Consider the following 6190-nt stretch of genomic DNA (forward strand, 5'->3'; position numbering starts at 1 on the left):
GCAGCCCAGACGCTCGCTCGTGGGGAGCCCGGGGTCCTGGAGCGCGGCCCCACCTCCAGGACAAGATCCCTTTCCCAGCGCGGCGCTTCCTCCCGTCCTCCCTCCCCGCTCTCCACCTCTTCCCGTCCTCCCGCCTCGCTCCGGGTATTTCCTGAGCGCCTGCTGCGGCCCAGCCAGGGTTCTGGGGCTCTGGGCTCCCGCTGGGAACAGCAGGTCCCCGTCCAGGAGCTGACAGCCTGAGGGAGACAGACCAACCCAAGCGGACATCCACAGGCAAAAGAACCCCCAGAGCTAGAACCAGGGTTCCCGTGAGGATTATAAAGGGTTCTCCTCCAGGGGCCTCTGAAGAGGTGGCAGTGGAGGGGACTGAGGGTCAGGAAGGTCCCTGGGGAGACTGCTGGGGGGAAGAGGACAGTGCAGGGGCCTCAGGTGTCCTCAGCGGGACTGCCCCAAGGGCAGCCAGGCCTCTGGCTCAGACATCAGGACTTGCGGTGGCTTCATCTCCCAATCCAGAGACCAAGACGGAGCCACCCTGAACAGGACAACCCTCTGTGTGGGGAGGCCTGGGGAGGAGGCAGAGGTGGGGGTGGGGGTGGGGGGTGGGTGGGGGTGAGGTCCTAGGCACCTGGCAGGCACAGTGAGGAATGTGGAAACTGAGGCTCGGAGCACAGAAAGCCCCCACTCAAGATCCCATGGCCACTTTAGTTCAGTAGTGATAAAAATGACTTCACGGAGCACACACCCTGAGTGTCAGAATGGCCTCCAGGAACAGACAGGGCAGGCGCTTCTGGAGGCAAGGCAAGGGTCAGAGCCTCTGCCAGGCCAGGGCCATTCTGCTCCCCACTTTCCCTCAGAGGCCCTGCACCAGATAGGAGCCCTTGGGCCAGGGTCCCTGTCACACCCCACCTCCCAGCTGGGTCTCTTGGCTCCAGAGAGAGCCTACTGGGGCAGAGGAGTAAGGCCTCAAACATCTGGGAAAGATGGAGAATTGGGGGGTTCCCTCTGGCCCCCAGAGGATTGGAGCACCCAGCGCCCTCCCCGGGAAATCACATGCCAAATCACTGGGTACAGGCTACCTGCATTCACGCTGTGCCCAGCCCTGGGAGTTGGGGAGGGGGAGGTCTGCCCAGATGTCTAAGAAGGCCCCCAACTCGGAACCTGCCCTCCCCTCTCACCCCCACCCCCATGTAAATCCCGAACCTGTCAGGTTCAAACCCAATGGGAAGAGGAAACGGAGGCTTCTGCAGCTGTGAGAACATCTGGTCTCACACAGGAAGCAGAGAAGAACAGAGCGGGGTCAGTGGAGGGGAGAAGAGGAAAAGCGGGACCAAAAGAGGCCTGCAGACCGCCGCTGGCAGGGGAGCACTGCACGTGGAGTCCGAGAAGAGCCGGTTCCACCCCAGCTCAGACGGGAAACGCCACAGGCCTTCCCCAAATGCCGGAGCCTCCATTTTGCCAACCGCAAAGGAAGAGGCTGCACCATCTCCAGGGCCTCTCTCAGTGTTAACTGTTCTGGTTTTGTTTTACATAACGAAGGCCTCCAAGTATCATCCCCAAGAAACTCGGCCGGCTGCAGTGGCTCACACTTGTAGTCCCAACACTGTGGGAGGCCAAGGTGGGAGGAATGCTTGAGGCCAGGAGTTAGAGACCAGCCTGGGCAACATAGTGAGACCCCATCTCTACAAAAAATGTTAAACTATTAGCTGGGTGTGGAAGCACACACCTGTGGTCCCAAGTATTTGGGAAGCTGAGGTCAGAGGACCCCTTGAGCCCAGGAGGTCAAGGCTGCAGTGAGCCGAAATCGCACCACTGCACTCCAGCCTGAACGACAGAGTGGGACCCTATCTCAAAAAAAGAAAAGAAAAGAAAAGGAGGGAGGGAGGGAAGCAGGAAGGAAGGAAGGAAGGGAGGGAAGGAGGGAGGGAGGGAGGGAGGGGAGGGGGAGAGAGAGAGAACAAGAAAGAGAGAGAGAGAGAGGGAGAGAGAGTATACCCAAAGGATTATAAATCATTCTATTATAAAGACACATGCACACATATGTTCATTATGGCACTGTTTACAATAGCAAAGACTTGGAACCAACCCAAATGCCCATCAATGACAGACTGCATAAAGAAAATGTGGCACATATACACCATGGAATGCTATGCAGCCGTAAAAAGGGACGCGTTCATGTCAATTGCAGGGACATGGATGAATCTGAAACCGTCATTCTCAAAAAACTGACACAAGAACAGAAAAGCAAACACTGCATGTTCTCACTCACAAGTGGGTATTGAACAATGAGAACACGTGGACACAGGGAGGGGAGCATCACACACTGGGGTCTGGTGGGTGTCGGGGGTTGGGGAGGGATAACATTGGAAGAAATACCTAATGTAGGTGGCAGGGGGGTGGAGGCAGCACACCACATGGCATGTGTGTACCTATGCAACAATCCTGCAAGATCTGCACATGTACCCCAGAACTTAAAGTGTAATGAAAGAAAGGGGGTGGGGGAGGGAAATAAACTCGACTGTGTTCATTATTGAGTGCTTACGAGTTGCTGCCACTTTGCCCAGGCTCGAGAGGACAATGAGGACCCTGCTCTGGGGGCTGCTGTTGCAGGTCATCGTTTCTCAGTCTCACGACCAGCCTGGAGCGGGTGTCACTGTCCCCGTTCCACAGAGGAGGAAACAGACTCAGAGACGTTCCTTGACAAGGTCACCTGGTCGGTGTGTGTCAGAGGCCAGACTCCGACCCCGGTGTTCTAGCCCCAAGGTAGCACTCTACACCACCATGCTTGTCCTCTGTGCATTTGCCATGGTGCATCTGTCATCCGTGTGTTCTGGGATCTCGGGCGCCATACATCTATGGGGTTCAGACTCGGGCTGCTAGCCAGGCAGGGCACAAGATGAGCTCACCACCAACCCCCTCCAGCTCAAGAGGAGGCTCAGTCACTGAGTGACTTGGTCAGTCACAGTAAGTTTCCCACAAATTAGGGAGAAGGTCCCGAGCTGCAATGCAGTTGGCGTGACACCTAGCTACTGATCTTTCCAGAACAATCACTGCGTTTGCCCTAACGAGGCTCCAAGACATTGGAAAGAGCAAGGCAGAGTCTCCCATTCTGTGGGTCTGAGCTCAGAACCACTTTGACACTCCTAGACCACTCAGTCCCCACAGCAATGAGGGAGACAGGCAAGGTTCCCACGTTCACAAGGAGCCTGTCCTGGGGGGAGAATTAACGTGAGAGGGAGACAGGCAAGGTTCCCACGTTCACAAGGAGCCTGTCCTGGGGGGAGAATTAACGTGACAGCTAGCACTAAATGCCCAGGAGAGAACAATGCAGCCATCTGAGAGGAGGGAGGGGTGCTCAGGGGTCTGGGAAGCCCTGCTCCCCTCAGAGGTGACATTGAGTTGAGGACCGGGGACCCACCCAGGCATCGTGGGAAGAGCCGGGATGGTGACCCTGATGCAGGAGCTGGATGTTCAGGGAGAGCAGGTGCCAGGCTTGATTTGTATTCACAGTCGGATGGAAAGTCGCTGGGGTGCTTTATGCAGTGGAGTGAGATTATTGGCATGTTTACGGCCAAAATTCTGGCCACGGTGAGGACGGGCTCAGGAAGCCGCTTAGGAGGCTACTCCTCCCAGGTCCAGAGAGAGGCCGTGGTGGCTGGGAGCTGGCAGGCGACAGAGGAGGAGAGAATGGAGGGAAACCTGCAGGGACTCATCTGCCACTCCCAGGCGCCTCCCACCCACCTCACACTCACCCCACTTAGTGACCCACTGTTGAGAAGTGTTAAGTGTATGAATATTGAGAAATGCTGAGTGTATGATAGAACATATTGTTTGCCAGGAAGAACGATGGCAAGGAAAACCTAGCCACCCCGCCCCCCAATCAGAAAAATACTTGGAGCATTCCATAGCGGCAGGACAATGTGTAAATATCACACACCTGTTAAAACAATTCTTTAAGCTACCTGCCCCGGCCCCCATGGCTCCCTTGTGGAGAATAATTTTCAGGTTGTTTGTGGTCAGTGATAAGTGGGCACCAGCTGACTACCTGGTGTGTTTTGTTGTGAGAAGATACCGAACACCTGTTTGTTAATAATGACTACCTGTTCAGGAAGTAAATGCATGGGTCAGGGTCGACCAGGGCCCTCAGCCCAGAATGCTGCCAGCCCCTGAGGCTCTCAGCTTGGAAGGCTGCTGGCCCCCCGGATAGACCCACTTTGTTATTCTCTCTGGGTGTCTGCCTCTCAGTTCCTTCAGTGCTGCCAGAGGGGGTGGGGGTGGCATCTCTACGGCTGAGCTGGATCTCGGTAACCCATATCAGGGACTCCGACTCCAGTGCCAGGGAAAGACATAGGCCCGTGTAGACAGCAAAGGAGAACTGGTTGGTCCCTCGTGCCATGCCCTGATGGAAGAAGAGGGCACAGGATGTCTTCAGAAGCCACAGAATTGGTGTCAGCAGTGCCCACTGAGGAAGCCAAAGGCTCAGAAGGCGTGGGGGCATGATGGAGGCACTGTTGGTGAGGCCCCCATAGGCGCCACAAGACCAACCAGGCCACGTGCAGATGGTTGGGCTCAGTATCCAACACTTGGGTCCATCAGGTCAACAGTAGACATTGTCCAGGGCTGAGAAACTAATGACTGTTCATGCTAGGACCCCTTGCATGCACAGCCTTGCTCCCTTGTCACCTTCCCTTCCAGCTCCAGGCCAGATCATACCTGGTGCCTGCTCTGAGGGACCTCACAGCCTGATGAGGGCACACAGGTGATCAGAGAGTGACATTAGGGAAACAGGTATTCCAGAAAGGTGCCTGGAGCTAAGGAAGGGAGGGCTGCTGCCCAAGGGACACCCTTCAACTATCCTACTGGGCAATAGAGACAGTCATGATCACAAATGCCCTGAACGTCTACTGCGGGCGAGGCGTTGTTCTAGCTGGAAGAGCTCACCGAACTCCACAACATCTGTGTAGAGAAGGTATTGTTCTCCCCAAGGTAAAGATGGAGAAGGCAAAGCACAAAGGGACGGAATCATATACCTCGAGGATTCAGAGCCCCACTCTCCCATGTGCTGGTGAGGTGAAGACACCTCACCTTCACCCTCACCTCTCCGTTTCTCAAACTGCCTACCTGAGAAATGGGACCAGCACCATCTGCGTTGATGAGAACTGGTTCGAAATGCTGATTCCTGGGCCCCCCAGACCAGACACTCTGGGGTAGGGCCCAGGGATCTGTTTTAACATGCCTTCCTTTGCTTCCATCACACCCCCAAGTTTGAGAAGCACTGTGCTAACCCAGTGGCTCCAGGCCCAGGCTGCTCGTCAGAATTGTGTGAGATTTGGAAAAATCCTGCTTCCTGGGTCTGCTTCTGCCTTGGGCTTGGTGGGGGTAGAGCTCCATTATCTCATCGTCTCTAAACTCCCACGTGATGCCAATGTGTGACCAGCAGGGCAGGCTGCCCCATGGCCTGGCTCTTCGTCAGGATTCATGAGAGAAGAAAGGCCGAACGCCCAGCACATAGTAGGACTCCAATACCTAGTACCTTTCGTGAGAGGGATGTGGTGCCAGCTGAACCCCAGTCCAAGCCTTTGGCTTCAAGAGCCACACGTGCCTCCCCATCCACAGCAAGGCTCCTAATCCAAAAAGGAGAAGCATTTGGTCTTTCCAACTTTTTTTTTTTTTTTGAGACGGAGTTTCGCTCTTGTTACCCAGGCTGGAGTGCAATGGCACGATCTCGGCTCACCGCAACCTCCGCCTCCTGGGTTCAGGCAATTCTCCTGTCTCAGCCTCCTGAGTAGCTGGGATTACAGGCACGAGCCACCATGCCCAGCTAATTTTTTGTATTTTTAGTAGAGACGGGGTTTCGCCTTGTTGACCAAGATGGTCTTGATCTCTTGACCTTGTGATCCACCCTCCTCGGCCTCCCAAAGTGCTGGGATTACAGGCTTGAGCCACCGCGCCCGGCCCCAGTCTTTCCAACTTTTAATCATACCACTTGCTCATTAGAAGTCCCAGGCTTTTCGGAATTATTGAAGGTCTCTAGTGTTAATATTTTAATTTACCTTTATAAATGTGACAATGCTCAAATTGTGCAGGTCCCCAAGCGGGGCCTGCCTCAGATGTCAAGGGTCCATGCTGAGGCTCACTGGCAGCACCGCAGACCCAGCAGGAGGGAGGGCTGCGGGGACAGCCTGGTGGTTTG

Source organism: Saimiri boliviensis, chromosome 3 (assembly GCF_048565385.1).
Source record: "Saimiri boliviensis isolate mSaiBol1 chromosome 3, mSaiBol1.pri, whole genome shotgun sequence".
Lineage (NCBI taxonomy): Eukaryota > Metazoa > Chordata > Mammalia > Primates > Cebidae > Saimiri > Saimiri boliviensis.